At 52.3% G+C, this 18,172-nt stretch overlaps 1 protein-coding gene across 1 annotated transcript in view; it reads right to left on the reverse strand.

The window, feature by feature from the left end:
* The window catches only part of GPBAR1 (G protein-coupled bile acid receptor 1), a 32,931-nt gene extending 29,101 nt beyond the window's left edge, over nt 1–3,830 (reverse strand). Inside the window, exon 1 of the mRNA XM_068247118.1 lies at nt 3,727–3,830. The gene's annotated coding sequence lies outside the window, so the exon portion shown is untranslated. The remainder of the gene's footprint in view (nt 1–3,726) is intronic.
* Nucleotides 3,831–18,172: the final 14,342 nt, after the last annotated feature.

The following is an 18,172-nucleotide window of genomic DNA, read 5'->3' on the forward strand; positions in this document are numbered from 1 at the left end:
GGAGGCATCAAACTTGGTCTTTGAGCACGCATACATTTTCTCATGCAAAGTACTACTTCTTCTTGCTGGAAGGTTGAGGCCCTTATTCAATTATGAATAGCCAATTAGGCCAGATTTGCAAACCCAGACTTGCTAGGGTTAGGCCTCCTTTCCACGGACTGTTAATAGGCAGTGAAATGCCTCTCAAACTCTCTCAACTGCTCACTGCTGCCTAGTAACTGCTCACTGCTGCCTGGTAACTGCTCACTGCTGCCTAGTAACTGCTTGTTGCTGCCTGATAACTGCTTGTTGCTGCCTGATAACTGCTTGTTGCTGCCTGATAACTTCTTACCTGTGCCTGGTAACTGCTTGCTGAGCACACAGCTCAACAGTCCGTGGAAAGGAGGCCTCAAACTTGGTCTTTGAGCACGCATACATTTTCTCATGCAAAGTACTTCTTCTTCTTGCTGGAAGGTTGAGGCACTTACTGAATTATATATATAGATTTATATAGCACTGACATCTTCTGTAGCACAGTACAGAGTACATAGTCATGTCACTGACTGTCCTCAGAGGAGCTCACAATCTAATCCTACCATAGTATTATGTATTTATATAGCACTGACATCTTCTGCAGCACTTTACAGAGTACATGGTCATGTCACTGACTTTCCTCAGAGGAGCACACAATCTAATCCTACCATAGTCCTAGTCTAATGTCCTACCATATTATTATGATTATGTTTTTATATAGCACTGATATCTTCTGCAGCACTTTACAGGGTACATAGTCATGCCACTGACTGTCCTCAGAGGAGCTCACAATCTAAACCCACCATAGTCATAGTCTAATGTCCTACCATATTATTATTATGTATTTATATAGCACTGACATCTTCTGCAGCACTTTATAGAGTACATAGTCAGGTCACTGACTGTCCTTGGAGGAGCTCACAATCTAATCCTACCACAGAAGGCAGTCTCCTGGTCTAGATTTGATCCTAGCACTCCAGCGCAGCAAGGTGAGTGTGTTAAGCATGTAAAGCGGAGCAGTGCTTTTCAGCGCTGCTAGATTTGGGCGCAGCCAGCGTCGCCATAGACTGTAATGGGAATCAGTCTATAGCGGCGCTCAGTGAGGAAGGTCGGCTCCGTCAGAAGACGGAGCCGAAGTTGCTTAAAAAACACAATAATTCGGCCTCCAGCAATCGCTGGAAGCCGAATTATTTCATTCCCCCACTATCCATGTCGGCCTGGAGGGGGAATAGTAATTAAAACGCCCCGGACTTGTGCAGAAGCAGGACCAGCCATTTAACAGCTGGATCCTGCGCCCAAGTCTACCAGCGCCGTATTCAAATGTACGCATGTAAAGCTCAGAGGAACCTTGATAAGGACTAATTTGCACAGACAGTTTAGATGTGTAATTGGCTGCCAATTCTTTGCTGAGAAAAAAAAATGACTTGCCACCACGAAAGATAGCAGATATCTGAACCCTGCTGATAATCCACACAGGTGGTCGTTATTACATCACATCAGAAGGGTGGTGAAACAAAGGTAAACGCAGAAAAAAGGTGAACAGGGTGTGTTGGGGCAGTGGATGCCTCCAAAGTGTGCTTGTTTGTCTAGCATTTAGTATTGCGGTAGCGCTTTCTGCTGTGTGTTCATAACCTTGAGACAAATGCATGAATACATGAGCAGTAAGCAGCAGTGGTTAAAATCAGGGGCGTAACAATGGACCCACCAAGGGGGGCCCAGGAGTCATAGGGGGCCTCATGGGGCAGAAGTTTCTTTTCCCTGAGCTGAGATACTGAGTGACAACTAAAGGCACGGAAAGAAAAAAAAAAACCTTTATGCTCTCTGCACAATTGTTCTAATGACTTCATCTGCTCAGCCAGAAGTTTTGTAGACAAAGATTTGTAGACAGTCCCTATTCAGTATGCAGCAGGCTCTTGTGTACAGTACCTGGCCCCCCATCTCTCCACCCCTCCCCAAGTGCTGTATACTGTAGTGATGATGCCAGAGGAGTCTGCAGAGCCAGTTCTGCTCCATCAGTGATGGACAGAGTGAGGGTAATAAGCTGAGGCTGGGAGACACTCATCTGCCGGTTTTCTGTATGCGTTTTCTGCATACCATGTGTGAAGACATGCACGTTTTATCACAGAAGCTAATGTAATTGATAGCAGTGCTTCACTGCTGTCAGTTTTTATCTGCATGGGGAAAACATTCAACACATTCAAGTGTTCACTAGCCAACTGAATAACACTTTTACCTATGCAGAAAGTAAAGGGGGGCATTGATTTCTAGTTACTCCCTTGGTTAAAAAGCATCTGTAAAGGCTGTTTCCCATCAGGGGGCAATCGTTCCTGGAAAGCTGCAGTGTGAAAGCTCCAATTGGTAGACACTGCTTTGCGCTTTGCAGATTCCTGGCAAGCGCAGTGCAATCACTACTGTGTGCAACAGCCCTTAGAGCTCTTTTAAAGAACAACTGAAGTGAGACGAATATGGATGCTGATATATTTATTTCCTTTTTAACAATACCAGTTGCCTGGCAGTCCTGCTGATCTATTTGGCTGTAGTAGTGTCTGAATAACACCAGAAACAAGCATGCAGCTAATCTTGTCAGATCTGGCAATAATGTCAGGAACCCCTGATCTGCTGCATGCTTGTTCAGGGTCTAAGGATAATAGTATTAGAGGCAGAGGATCAGCAGGACAGTCAGGCAACTGGTATTGCTTAAAGCCCCATCTACACCATGGGACATTGCAGCGATCCGGCGGCTCGATTAGCTGCCGGATCGCCTCTTCCGCGTGCCCGCCGCGTCTCCGCTCGCCGCGCGTGCGCCGCATTCGATTACCCGCTCGTGCCCACTCGTCCCCGCCGGCGCCGCTTATCTCCCGGACGATTCCCTGCCATTGTCCCCTCGCGGGAATCGAGCAGGGAATCGGCGGTGCGGAGATCCGTCCTGTCGGATCTTATCAATCGAGCCGCATCAGCGGCTCGATTGATAAGGAGCATCGCGGCCGCATCTACTCGTGTAGATGCGGCTTAAAAGGAAATAAATATGACAGCCTTCATATCCCTCTCACTTCAGTTATCCTTTAAGGTGCCCATTAATGTTACAATATTTTTATCAGATGCAATCATAAGATCGGAAGTAATCAGAAGGTAATTTTCGATTGTTTGCATAAACTCTCTCTCTCTCTTCAGATACGATCATAAACTCCAACATTCCAAAGGACAACATCTTCTATTCCAATCGACCACAGAATCATTTTACATCCAGTTTATCCACATACTGCGTAGATTTCTGTACAATGGGATCGGAAAAATCTGATTGAAAGATTGCATCTGAAGAAAAAAACGGTAGTTAACAGACACCTTTACACGGCAAATCTCAAAACTCGATTGCAAACGCAATTTTGCTGCGATTTTCACTACATGCTAGGAACGCAAGGATAAAACGCAGAAAAAAAATGCAGCATAATGGACGTATTAGAATCATTGCATTGCAATAGCATCACACTAGTATAAAAGGGTACCTGTAATTATTCATTATTTTGCTGATGTCCCTGCATTTTTGTGATTTGCATGCAAAATCGCTTGTAGTGTAAAATTCCTTGTGAATAAGCCCCATCGCTGAACGCCCTGTATGAAGGCACCAGCAGACTCGTAGCTCTGAGGACTGCAGCTCAGCAGATGGGTTGTGCTGTCAGATGGGTGATGATGGTAGTTTGGGCGCCCTGGCATTACCTTGTTACGGTGCTGTGGTTACGGCATGGCGGTGGCATCCGTTCTCTCGCCCGGCTGTCTCTCTGGCGCAGCTGCCTCCTTGGGAATAGTGCTGTCACAGATCACTTCTGTCTCTTCACAGCAGGGGAAGTTGGGCTGTAACTCCCTCCACCCTGAGAGCTCTGATACTGTCCCTCCTCCTGTGACACACACACTGCCGGCTGCAAATGTCACCACAACAGCATCTGGAGCGAGAGGCAGCACAGCAACCAGATCCCATCACTCCGGAACTCCCCTCATCACTGGGACTCAGCACGGCAACCAGATCCCGTCACTCCGGAACTCCGCTCATCACTGGGAGACAGCACGGCAACCAGATCCCATCACTCCAGAACTCCCCTCATCACTCGTACACAGCACGGCAACCAGATCCCATCACTCTGGAACTCCCCTCATCACTCGCACACAGCACAACAACCAGAATCCCATCACTCCGGAACTCCGCTCATCACTGGGAGACAGCACGGAAACCAGATCCCATCACTCCGGAACTCCACTCATCACTCGCACACAGCACAGCAACCACATCCCATCACTCCTGAACTCCACTCATCACTGGGACTCAGCACAGCAACCAGATCCATCACTCCGGAACTCTGCTCATCACTGGGACACAGCACGGCAACCAGATCCCATCACTCCGGAACTCCGCTCATCACTCGCACACAGCATGGCAACCAGATCCCGTCACTCCAGAACTCCGCTCATCACTGGGAGACAGCACGGCAACCAGATTCCATCACTCCAGAACTCCGCTCATCACTGGGAGACAGCACGGCAACCAGATCCCATCACTCCAGAACTCCCCTCATCACTGGGAGACAGCATGGCAACCAGATCCCATCACTCCGGATCTCCGCTCATCACTGGGACTCAGCACAGCAACCAGATCCCATCTCTCCGGAACTCCCCTCATCACTGGGAGACAGCACGGCAACCAGATCCCGTCACTCCAGAACTCCGCTCATCACTCACACACAGCACGGCAACCAGATTCCATCACTCCAGAACTCCCCTCATCACTCGCACACAGCACGGCAACCAGATCCCATCACTCCAGAACTCCCCTCATCACTGGGAGACAGCACGGCAACCAGATCCCGTAACTCCAGAACTCCGCTCATCACTCGCACACAGCACGGCAGCCAGATCCTGTCACTCCAGAACTCCGCTCATCACTCGCACACAGCACGGCAACCAGATCCCATCACGCCAGAACTCCCCTCATCACTCGCACACAGCACGGCAACCAGATCCCATCCCTCCAGAACTCCGCTTATCACTCACACACAGCACGGCAACCCGATCCCATCACTCTAGATCTCCCCTCATCACTGGGAGACAGCACAGCAAACAGATCCCGTCACTCCAGAACTCCCCTCATCACTCACACACAGCACGGCAACCAGATCCCATCACTCTGGAACTCCACTCATCACTCGCACACAGCACAGCAACCACATCCCATCACTCCTGAACTCCACTCATCACTGGGACTCAGCACAGCAACCAGATCCATCACTCCGGAACTCTGCTCATCACTGGGACACAGCACGGCAACCAGATCCCATCACTCCGGAACTCCGCTCATCACTCGCACACAGCATGGCAACCAGATCCCGTCACTCCAGAACTCCGCTCATCACTGGGAGACAGCACGGCAACCAGATTCCATCACTCCAGAACTCCGCTCATCACTGGGAGACAGCACGGCAACCAGATCCCATCACTCCAGAACTCCCCTCATCACTGGGAGACAGCACGGCAACCAGATCCCATCACTCCGGATCTCCGCTCATCACTGGGACTCAGCACAGCAACCAGATCCCATCTCTCCGGAACTCCCCTCATCACTGGGAGACAGCACGGCAACCAGATCCCGTCACTCCAGAACTCCGCTCATCACTCACACACAGCACGGCAACCAGATTCCATCACTCCAGAACTCCCCTCATCACTCGCACACAGCACGGCAACCAGATCCCATCACTCCAGAACTCTCCTCATCACTGGGAGACAGCACGGCAACCAGATCCCGTAACTCCAGAACTCCGCTCATCACTCGCACACAGCACGGCAGCCAGATCCTGTCACTCCAGAACTCCGCTCATCACTCGCACACAGCACGGCAACCAGATCCCATCACGCCAGAACTCCCCTCATCACTCGCACACAGCACGGCAACCAGATCCCATCCCTCCAGAACTCCGCTCATCACTCACACCCAGCACGGCAACCCGATCCCATCACTCTAGATCTCCCCTCATCACTGGGAGACAGCACAGCAAACAGATCCCGTCACTCCAGAACTCCCCTCATCACTCACACACAGCACGGCAACCAGATCCCATCACTCCAGAACTCCCCTCATCACTGGGAGACAGCACAGCAAACAGATCCCGTCACTCCAGAACTCCGCTCATCACTCACACACAGCACGGCAACCAGATCCCACCACTCCAGAACTCCGCTCATCACTGGGGGACAGCACGGCAACCAGATCCCATCACTCCAGAACTCCGCTCATCACTGGGAGACATCACAGCAAACAGATCTCGTCACTCCAGAACTCCGCTCATCACTCGCACACAGCACAGCAACCAGATCCCATCCCTCCAGAACTCCCCTCATCACTCACACACAGCACGGCAACCCGATCCCATCACTCTAGAACTCCCCTCATCACTGGGAAACAGCACAGCAAACAGATCCCGTCACTCCTGAACTCCCCTCATCACTCACACACAGCACGGCAACCAGATCCCATCACTCCAGAACTCCCCTCATCACTGGGAGACAGCACAGCAAACAGATCCCGTCACTCCAGAACTCCGCTCATCACTCGCACACAGCACGGCAACCAGATCCCACCACTCCAGAACTCCGCTCATCACTGGGAGACAGCACAGCAACTAGATCCCATCACTCCAGAACTCCCCTCATCACTGGGAGACAGCACATCAAACAGATCTCGTCACTCCAGAACTCCCCTCATCACTCGCACACAGCACGGCAACCAGATCCCATCACTCCAGAACTCCCCTCATCACTGGGACACAGCACAGCAACCAGATCCCATCACTCCAGAACTCCTCTCATCACTCGCACACAGCACGGCAACAAGATCCCATCACTCCAGAACTCCGCTCATCACTGGGAGACAGCACGGCAACCAGATCCCATCACTCCAGAACTCCCCTCATCACTGGGAGACAGCACGGCAACCAGATCCCATCACTCCAGAACTCTGCTCATCACTGGGAGACAGCACGGCAACCAGATCCCATCACTCCAGAACTCCCCTCATCACTGGGAGACAGCACAGCAAACAGATCCCGTCACTCCAGAACTCCGCTCATCACTCACACACAGCACGGCAACCAGATCCCACCACTCCAGAACTCCGCTCATCACTGGGGGACAGCACGGCAACCAGATCCCATCACTCCAGAACTCCGCTCATCACTGGGAGACATCACAGCAAACAGATCTCGTCACTCCAGAACTCCGCTCATCACTCGCACACAGCACAGCAACCAGATCCCATCCCTCCAAAACTCCCTTCATCACTCACACACAGCACGGCAACCCGATCCCATCACTCTAGAACTCCCCTCATCACTGGGAAACAGCACAGCAAACAGATCCCGTCACTCCTGAACTCCCCTCATCACTCACACACAGCACGGCAACCAGACCCCATCACTCCAGAACTCCCCTCATCACTGGGAGACAGCACAGCAAACAGATCCCGTCACTCCAGAACTCCGCTCATCACTCGCACACAGCACGGCAACCAGATCCCACCACTCCAGAACTCCGCTCATCACTGGGAGACAGCACAGCAACTAGATCCCATCACTCCAGAACTCCCCTCATCACTGGGAGACAGCACATCAAACAGATCTCGTCACTCCAGAACTCCCCTCATCACTCGCACACAGCACGGCAACCAGATCCCATCACTCCAGAACTCCCCTCATCACTGGGACACAGCACAGCAACCAGATCCCATCACTCCAGAACTCCTCTCATCACTCGCACACAGCACGGCAACAAGATCCCATCACTCCAGAACTCCGCTCATCACTGGGAGACAGTAGTGTTGGGCGAACAGTGTTCGCCACTGTTCGGGTTCTGCAGAACATCACCCTGTTCGGGTGATGTTCGAGTTCGGCCGAACACCTGACGGTGCTCGGCCAAACCGTTCGGCCATATGGCCGAACTAAGAGCGCATGGCCGAACGTTCCCCGAACGTTCGGCTAGCGCTGTGATTGGCCGAACGGGTCACGTGGTTCGGACCCGAACGCGCTCTGATTGGCCGAACTGTCACGTGGTTCGGGTAAATAAATACCCGAACCACGTCATATCTCCGCCATTTGTCTGTGGGTTTAGCTTTGGGTAGGCAGGCAGGGTAGTTCGCGCTCCAGCCACGCTAGCCAGGGTCCCCCCCAGTCATTGTGTGTCACTGCTGGGAACAGTAGTACACCGCTCGTTCAGCCACACTATATAGCATTCTGTGTACTGTTCTGTGTCTGCTGGGAACAGTGGTACACCGCTCGTTCAGCCACACTATATAGCATTCTGTGTACTGTTCTGTGTCTGCTGGGAACAGTGGTACACCGCTCGTTCAGCCACACTATATAGCATTCTGTGTACTGTTCTGTGTCTGCTGGGAACAGTAGTACACCGCTCGTTCAGCCACACTATATAGCATTCTGTGTACTGTTCTGTGTCTGCTGGGAACAGTAGTACACCGCTCGTTCAGCCACACTATATAGCATTCTGTGTACTGTTCTGTGTCTGCTGGGAACAGTAGTACACCGCTCGTTCAGCCACACTATATAGCATTCTGTGTACTGTTCTGTGTCTGCTGGGAATAGTGGTACACCGCTCGTTCAGCCACACTATATAGCATTCTGTGTACTGTTCTGTGTCTGCTGGGAACAGTAGTACACCGCTCGTTCAGCCACACTATATAGCATTCTGTGTACTGTTCTGTGTCTGCTGGGAACAGTAGTACACCGCTCGTTCAGCCACACTATATAGCATTCTGTGTACTGTTCTGTGTCTGCTGGGAACAGTAGTACACCGCTCGTTCAGCCACACTATATAGCATTCTGTGTACTGTTCTGTGTCTGCTGGGAACAGTAGTACACCGCTCGTTCAGCCACACTATATAGCATTCTGTGTACTGTTCTGTGTCTGCTGGGAATAGTGGTACACCGCTCGTTCAGCCACACTATATAGCATTCTGTGTACTGTTCTGTGTCTGCTGGGAACAGTAGTACACCGCTCGTTCAGCCACACTATATAGCATTCTGTGTACTGTTCTGTGTCTGCTGGGAACAGTAGTACACCGCTCGTTCAGCCACACTATATAGCATTCTGTGTACTGTTCTGTGTCTGCTGGGAATAGTGGTACACCGCTCGTTCAGCCACACTATATAGCATTCTGTGTACTGTTCTGTGTCTGCTGGGAACAGTGGTACACCGCTCGTTCAGCCACACTATATAGCATTCTGTGTACTGTTCTGTGTCTGCTGGGAACAGTGGTACACCGCTCGTTCAGCCACACTATATAGCATTCTGTGTACTGTTCTGTGTCTGCTGGGAACAGTAGTACACCGCTCGTTCAGCCACACTATATAGCATTCTGTGTACTGTTCTGTGTCTGCTGGGAACAGTAGTACACCGCTCGTTCAGCCACACTATATAGCATTCTGTGTACTGTTCTGTGTCTGCTGGGAACAGTAGTACACCGCTCGTTCAGCCACACTATATAGCATTCTGTGTACTGTTCTGTGTCTGCTGGGAATAGTGGTACACCGCTCGTTCAGCCACACTATATAGCATTCTGTGTACTGTTCTGTGTCTGCTGGGAATAGTGGTACACCGCTCGTTCGCCACTGTATAGCATTGTGCTCTGTGTCGCTGCTGGGAATAGTGGTACACCGCTCACCCGTCACTGTATAGCATTGTGCTCTGTGTCGCTGCTGGGAATAGTGGTACACCGCTCACCCGTCACTGTATAGCATTGTGCTCTGTGTCGCTGCTGGGAATAGTGGTACTGTATAGCATTTCTGTACTGCCACTGTACTGCTGCCAGTCAGCGTGTACTGTAAGGATAAGTGAAATGAGGAAGAAATCCGGTGAAAGAGGGAGGGGCAAGGGAAGAGGTGTTTCCCCTGACGGTTCACGTACAGGCCACAGGGGAGCACCCAAGAAAACCCACTCAATACCGCCCATGTTGTCCAGGACAACAACCCTCACAAATCCAAAAGAACAGGACCAGATAATTACTTGGATGACCTCTCAAGCGTCCAGCAGTGGGTTAAGCAGCACCAGCACATCACGCACGAGGTCCGAGTCCTCAGCCAGTTACAAGGAGCCAGTGGGCACAAAGCTGACACAACCGGCAGCGACACCACGCACACAACTGCCAGATAACCAGTCCGATGAATTACCTCAGGACACAATGGGGTATTCGCAGGAGCTATTCCCAGCCCAACAAACTTCCACCTTTCAAAGGTCAATGGAGGAACAGCCAGAAATGTTGTGCCTGGATTCACAACCGTTAACTGTGGGAAATGCACCGCGCACTGAAATACAAGGCGAGTCCGAAGAGGACTCGGAAACCCAAATCCCAGAGCAATTTGGGCAGGAGGGGTTGCAATTGCAGGAGGTCGGCCGACAAGATCTGGAAGACGACGTTGGAGTGTGCTGCGCAGAGGTTGTTGTGGGGAGCTCTACTCCACGGCGGTGGCCCACAATGACATATGACGAGTTTGAGGAGATGGAAGAGGAGGGTATGGACAATGTGGACAGAGACCCAGATTTTGTTTGTGAACGAGAACATCGCCGTCGTAGCAGCAGCGCAGATGAGTCTGTTGAAGAACACACTGCTGCACGAGTTCGCCTTGTGCCACAAGGTAGGCGGCGCGCAATTTCAGGCACCACAAGCGTGGAAGTTCAAGTGAGAGGCAAAAGAGGAGCAAACAGAAATCGCCAGCAAGGAGGCAGGTGCTCCAAAGTCTGGGCTTTCTTTGAAGACTGCACTGAGGATGTTACCATGGCGATTTGCAAGGTGTGCAAGACCCGCCTGAGCAGGGGGAAAAATATTAACAACCTCTCCACCACCAGCATGAGCCGTCACATGCTATCCAAACATCCCACTCTTTGGGCAAACGCGTCAGGACAGGGTACCAGAAACAACACTGCCTCCCTTGGGTTCACCAGACTCACCACCAGACCCGCCTCAGCAGCAGCAGTAGCCCAGCCATTGCGTGGTTCACAACATTCACAAACATCAGACGACGCTGACACTGTCACTTTCCGGAGTAGTGCTCTTGAGGTCTCCCAGTGTTCATCAAACACAACAACCAACAGCCCTTCCGTGTGCAGCGCTACGGTTCAGTTGTCTGTGTCGGAGATGTTTGAGCGCAAGAGGAAATTGCCAGCAAATGACCCCCGGGCCGTGGCAGTAACAGCCAGCATAGCCAAGCTTCTGGCCTGCGAAATGCTGCCATATCGATTGGTGGAGACAAACAGCTTCAAGGGCATGATGTCAGTGGCCATCCCACGTTACGTGGTTCCCAGCCGCTACCACTTTGCACGCTCTGCAGTGCCTGAGTTGCATGAGCACGTGGTCAGCAAAATAACCCGAAGCTTGAAGAATGCCGTTGCCTGCAAGGTTCACCTCACCACTGACACCTGGACGAGTGCGTTCGGCCAGGGTCGATACATCTCCCTTACCGCGCACTGGGTGAACCTTGTGGAGCCTGGCAGCGATTCCTCACCTGCTACGGCACGGGTGTTGCCCACGCCACAAACAGCTGCACCGCCGTCCCTCCCACTGGATAACAGCAGCACCTACCTCTCTGACTCCTTCTCCTCCAACGCATCTCAAAGCTGTACCTCATCCGGAAACGCTAACCCAGCAGCAGTAGGATCGTGGAAGCAGTGCAGCACAGCTGTTGGCATGCGTCAGCAAGCGTTGCTGAAGCTAATCTGCCTTGGGGATAAGCAGCACACAGGGGAGGAAATTTGGAGGGGAATAAAGGAACAGACGGATTTGTGGCTGGCACCGCTGGACCTGAAACCGGGCATGGTTGTGTGTGATAATGGGAGTAATCTCATTCGCGCTTTAAGGTTGGCTAAGCTGACACACATCCCTTGCCTGGCGCACGTGATGAACCTAGTAGTTCAGCGGTTCCTGAGGACATACCCAGGCGTGCCCGATCTGCTGTTGAAGGTGCGTCGAGTGTCCAAACATTGTAGAAATTCCAGTACTGCTTCGGGGGCACTCGCCAAGATGCAGGAGCGCTTCAATCTCCCCCACCATCGCTTGCTGTGTGATGTCCCTACGCGCTGGAATTCTACGCTGCACATGCTAGCCCGCTTTTGCGAGCAGAAGAGTGCAGTGGTCCAGTACATGACGGCGCAGTACCGAGGCGCATCCGGCCAGCTGCCAAGCTTCTGTGGATCCGATTGGGCCAACATGTTGGACCTCTGCCAAGTCCTCCAAAATTTTGAGCAATCCACGTTGCTTGTGAGCAGTGACAACTCTTCAGTCAGCATTACCATACCACTGCTGTGTTTACTGAAGAGGTCGATGTTAAAAATCAAGGAAACAGCTGTCATGATGCAACTGGGGGAATCTGAAGGAGAAAACGATCAGCGTGATGGTACCAACATCAGGCCATCCGCCTCAGGGAACGCTGGCCCCAGCAGCTATGACGAAGAAGAGGAGGAGGAACAGCTGGAGTTGGAGCAGGAATTTCATGCCACCACTGACGAGGGCCAGAGCGGTGCACGTTGGACTTCCACAATTCAACGCGAATGGTCAGCAGAAGCAGACCAGGAGGAAGGTGACGACTATGATGCATCACAACAACTATCACAACGCTCACAAGAGGATGATGAGGATTCTGGTAGGACTCTGGCACACATGGCTCAATTCATGCTAGACTGCATTGAACGTGACCCACGCATTGTGCGCATTCTGGACAACACCAATTACTGGGTTTATACCCTTCTGGATCCACGGTACAAACACAATGTTCCAAAACTGCTTGAAGAAAGAGTCAGACAGGTCAAAATGGAAGAATACCAGCAGGCCCTTGTGGAGACTTTAGAGAGGAGATTGACATCCTCCCCCTCCTCTAGCCAGTTGTACGCAGACAGACTGACTTCCTCAAACCCAGGACGACCAGGAGGGCAGCAAACAACGCAAGCCGCAGCTAGTACCCAAAAGGGAATGGTATCGGCAGTGTCCTTGGAGTGGGAAAATTTTCTGACACCCATGCAGCCGCAGCCCACTGAACAGCAAGCGTGCAGATCCACCTCCAACACCGATCGCCTGGAGAAGATGGTCAAGGACTACATGTCAGATGGCGTAGCTGTGTCGAACCATCCATCTGCACCCTTCAACTATTGGGTATCGAAGCTAGACACCTGGCACGAACTGGCAATGTACGCAATAGAGGTGCTGGCTTGCCCGGCAGCCAGCGTTATGTCGGAACGCTGTTTCAGTGCTGCCGGAGGCATCGTCACAGATCGGCGTATCCGCCTCTCTACAGAAAATGCAGACCGTCTGACTCAAATTAAAATGAATCAATCCTGGATTGGAAATGACTACGCAACACTCCAGGACCCCAACCAAGTAACATGACCAATGAACATCTGGGATGGTGTTGCGTTTCCGGGCCCTGTTTATTGAACCTCTCATCTGTATTACATTTATGACTGCATGGCGGCAAAAAGCATTGCTGCTATATCCGCACGCTTTTTGTCCACATGCAAGGCCTGGGTTGTTGTGTCTCACAAAGCGTGGCCTTCTCCTCCTGCGCCTGCTCCTGTTCCATCACGTCTGCTGCTGCTGGGTTAGCGTTGCCGCGTGGTCCCTGTTTATTGAACCACTTATCTTTATTACATTTATGACTGCATGGCGGTACAAAGCATGCTATCCGCACGCTTCTTGCCCTCATGCAAGGCCTGGGTTGTTGTGTCTCACAAAGCGTGGCCTTCTCCTCCTGCGCCTCCTCCTGTTCCATCACGTCTGCTGCTGCTGGGTTAGCGTTGCCGCGTGGTCCCTGTTTATTGAACCACTTATCTTTATTACATTTATGACTGCATGGCGGTACAAAGCATGCTATCCGCACGCTTCTTGCCCTCATGCAAGGCCTGGGTTGTTGTGTCTCACAAAGCGTGGCCTTCTCCTCCTGCGCCTGCTCCTGTTCCATCACGTCTGCTGCTGCTGGGTTAGCGTTGCCGCGTGGTCCCTGTTTATTGAACCACTTATCTTTATTACATTTATGACTGCATGGCGGTACAAAGCATGCTATCCGCACGCTTCTTGCCCTCATGCAAGGCCTGGGTTGTTGTGTCTCACAAAGCGTGGCCTTCTCCTCCTGCGCCTCCTCCTGTTCCATCACGTCTGCTGCTGCTGGGTTAGCGTTGCCGCGTGGTCCCTGTTTATTGAACCACTTATCTTTATTACATTTATGACTGCATGGCGGTACAAAGCATGCTATCCGCACGCTTCTTGCCCTCATGCAAGGCCTGGGTTGTTGTGTCTCACAAAGCGTGGCCTTCTCCTCCTGCGCCTGCTCCTGTTCCATCACGTCTGCTGCTGCTGGGTTAGCGTTGCCGCGTGGTCCCTGTTTATTGAACCACTTATCTTTATTACATTTATGACTGCATGGCGGTACAAAGCCTGCTATCCGCACGCTTCTTGCCCTCATGCAAGGCCGGGGTTGTTGTGTCTCACAAAGCGTGGCCTTCTTCTCCTCCTGCGCCACCCTCCTCCTGTTCCATCACGTGTGCTGCTGCTGGGTTAGCGTTACCGGTCCCTTTTCCTGGAACCTCTTATATGTATTACATTTATGACTGCATGCCGACAAAAAACATGTTACCTGTGCAAAGAAAACAGACATTTCCCGCATTTAAAAGACAGTTTTCCCTTTGAAACTTTAAAATCGATTTTCTCAAAAACTATAAGCTCTTTTTGCTAATTTTTTTTTCCTCTTGTACCCACTCCCAAGGTGCACATACCCTGTAAATTTGGGGTATGTAGCATGCAAGGAGGCTTTACAAACCACAAAAGTTCGGGTCCCCATTGACTTCCATTATGTTCGGAGTTCGGGTCGAACACCCGAACATCGCGGCCATGTTCGGCCTGTTCGGCCCGAACCCGAACATCTAGATGTTCGCCCAACACTAGGAGACAGCAAGGCAACCAGATCCCATCACTCCAGAACTCCCCTCATCACTGGGAGACAGCACGGCAACCAGATCCCATCACTCCAGAACTCTGCTCATCACTGGGAGACAGCACGGCAACCAGATCCCATCACTCCAGAACTCCGCTCATCACTCGCACACAGCACGGCAACCAGATCCCATCACTCCAGAACTCCCCTCATCACTCGCACACAGCACGGCAACCAGATCCCATCACTCCAGAACTCCGCTTATCACTCACACACAGCATGGCAACCAGACTCCAGAACTCCGCTCATCACTCGCACACAGCACGGCAACCAGATTACAGAACTCCCCTCATCACTGGGAGACAGCACGGCAACCAGATCCCGTCACTCCAGAACTCCGCTCATCACTCGCACACAGCATGGCAACCAGATTCCAGAACTTCGCTCATCACTCGCACACAGCACGGCAACCAGATTCCAGAACTCCGCTCATAACTCGCACACAGCACGGCAACCAGATCCCATCACTCCGTAACTCCGCTCATCACTCGCACACAACACGGCAACCAGATCCCCTCACTCCGGAACTCCACTCATTACTCGTACACAGCACGGCAACCAGATCCCATCACTCTGGAACTCCCCTCATCACTCGCACACAGCACAGCAACCAGATCCCATCACTCCAGAACTCCCCTCATCACTCGTACACAGCACGGCAACCAGATCCCATCACTCTGGAACTCCCCTCATCACTCGCACACAGCACGGCAACCAGATCCCATCACTCCAGAACTCCGCTTATCACTGGGACTCAGCACGGCAACCAGATCCCATCACTTCGGAACTCCAGTCATCACTCGTACACAGCACAGCAACCAGATCCCATCACTCCACAACTCCCCTCATCACTCGCACACAGCACGGCAACCAGATCCCATCACTCCAGAACTCCGCTCATCACTCGCACACAGCATGGCAACCAGATTCCAGAACTTCGCTCATCACTCGCACACAGCACGGCAACCAGATTCCAGAACTCCGCTCATCACTCGCACACAGCACGGCAACCAGATCCCATCACTCCGGAACTCCGCTCATCACTCGCACACAACACGGCAACCAGATCCCATCACTCCAGAACTCCCCTCATCACTCGCACACAGCACGGCAACCAGATCCCATCACTCTGGAACTCCACTCATCACTCGTACACAGCACAGCAACCAGATCCCATCACTCCAGAACTCCCCTCATCACTCGTACACAGCACGGCAACCAGATCCCATCACTCCGGAACTCCCCTCATCACTCGTACACAGCACAGCAACCAGATCCCATCACTCCAGAACTCCGCTTATCACTGGGACTCAGCACGGCAACCAGATCCCATCACTTCGGAACTCCACTCATCACTCGTACTGTCGTACACAGCACAGCAACCAGATCCCATCACTCCACAACTCTCCTCATCACATGCACACAGCACGGCAACCAGATCCCATCACTCCGGAACTCCCCTCATCACTCGTACACAGCACGGCAACCAGATCCCATCACTCCGGAACTCCACTCATCACTCGTACACAGCACAGCAACCAGATCCCATCACTCCAGAACTCCCCTCATCACTCGTACACAGCACGGCAACCAGATCCCATCACTCCAGAACTCCGCTCATCATCACTCACACACAGCACGGCAACTAGATCCCATCACTCCAGAACTCCACTCATCAATCGTACACAGCACAGCAACCATATCCCGTCACTCCAGAACTCCCCTCATCACTCGTACACAGCACGGCAACCATATCCCGTCACGTCAGAACTCCGCTCATCACTCACACACAGCACGGCAACTAGATCCCATCACTCCGGAACTCCACTCATCACTCGTACACAGCACGGCAACTAGATCCCGTCACGTCAGAACTCCCCTCATCACTCACACACAGCACTGCAACCAGATCCCGTCACTCCAGAACTCCCCTCATCACTCGCACACAACACGGCAACCAGATCCCATCACTCCAGAACTCCCCTCATCACTCGCACACAGCACGGCAACCAGATCCCATCACTCCGGAACTCCACTCATCACTCGTACATAGCACAGCAACCAGATCCCATCACTCCAGAACTCCCCTCATCACTCGTACACAGCACGGCAACCAGATCCCATCACTCCGGAACTCCACTCATCACTCGTACACAGCACAGCAACCAGATCCCATCACTCCAGAACTCCCCTCATCACTCGTACACAGCACGGCAACCAGATCCCGTCACGTCAGAACTCCGCTCATCACACACAGCACGGCAACCAGATCCCATCACTCCAGAACTCCCCTCATCACTCGCACACAGCTCGGCAACCAGATCCCATCACTCCGGAACTCCGCTCATCACTCTCACACAACACGGCAACCAGATCCCATCACTCCAGAACTCCCCTCATCACTCGCACACAGCACGGCAACCAGATCCCATCACTCCAGAACTCCCCTCATCACTCGCACACAGCACGGCATCCAGATCCCATCACTTCGGAACTCCACTCATCACTCGTACACAGCACAGCAACCAGATCCCATCACTCCAGAACTCCCCTCATCACTCGTACACAGCACGGCAACCAGATCCCATCACTCCGGAACTCCACTCATCACTCGTACACAGCACGGCAACCAGATCCCGCCACGTCAGAACTCCGCTCATCACTCACACACAGCACGGCAACCAGATCCCATCACTCCGTAACTCCACTCATCACTCGTACACAGCACGGCAACCAGATCTTGTCACGTCAGAACTCCCCTCATCACTCACACACAGCACGGCAACCATATCCCGTCACGTCAGAACTCCCCTCATCACTCACACACAGCACGGCACGCTCATAAAAAAAACCAGGGAGAGGAGAAATGGTCTCCAGTGAGGCAACAGATGAGCAGATACCCTGATTTAGGCTCGGCTCCCATCTGTAGCCAGATACCGTGGGGAGTGGACAGTGTAGTGTCCGCTGTGGTCTGGCTGGAGCCCAGGGCAGATGCGTTACCTACAGGGCCGGATTTGTACTTTTAAATGCCCAAGGCCCACTATCACCAGTTGCCCTTAGTCTGACAGCATTCTAAACCCCCCCCCCCCCCCCCCCAACACTGCAGGTATTAGACAGTAGGCTCCTCTGCGGAC

The sequence above is a fragment of the Hyperolius riggenbachi genome, chromosome 7, assembly GCF_040937935.1.
Source record: "Hyperolius riggenbachi isolate aHypRig1 chromosome 7, aHypRig1.pri, whole genome shotgun sequence".
Taxonomy (NCBI): Eukaryota; Metazoa; Chordata; class Amphibia; order Anura; family Hyperoliidae; genus Hyperolius; species Hyperolius riggenbachi.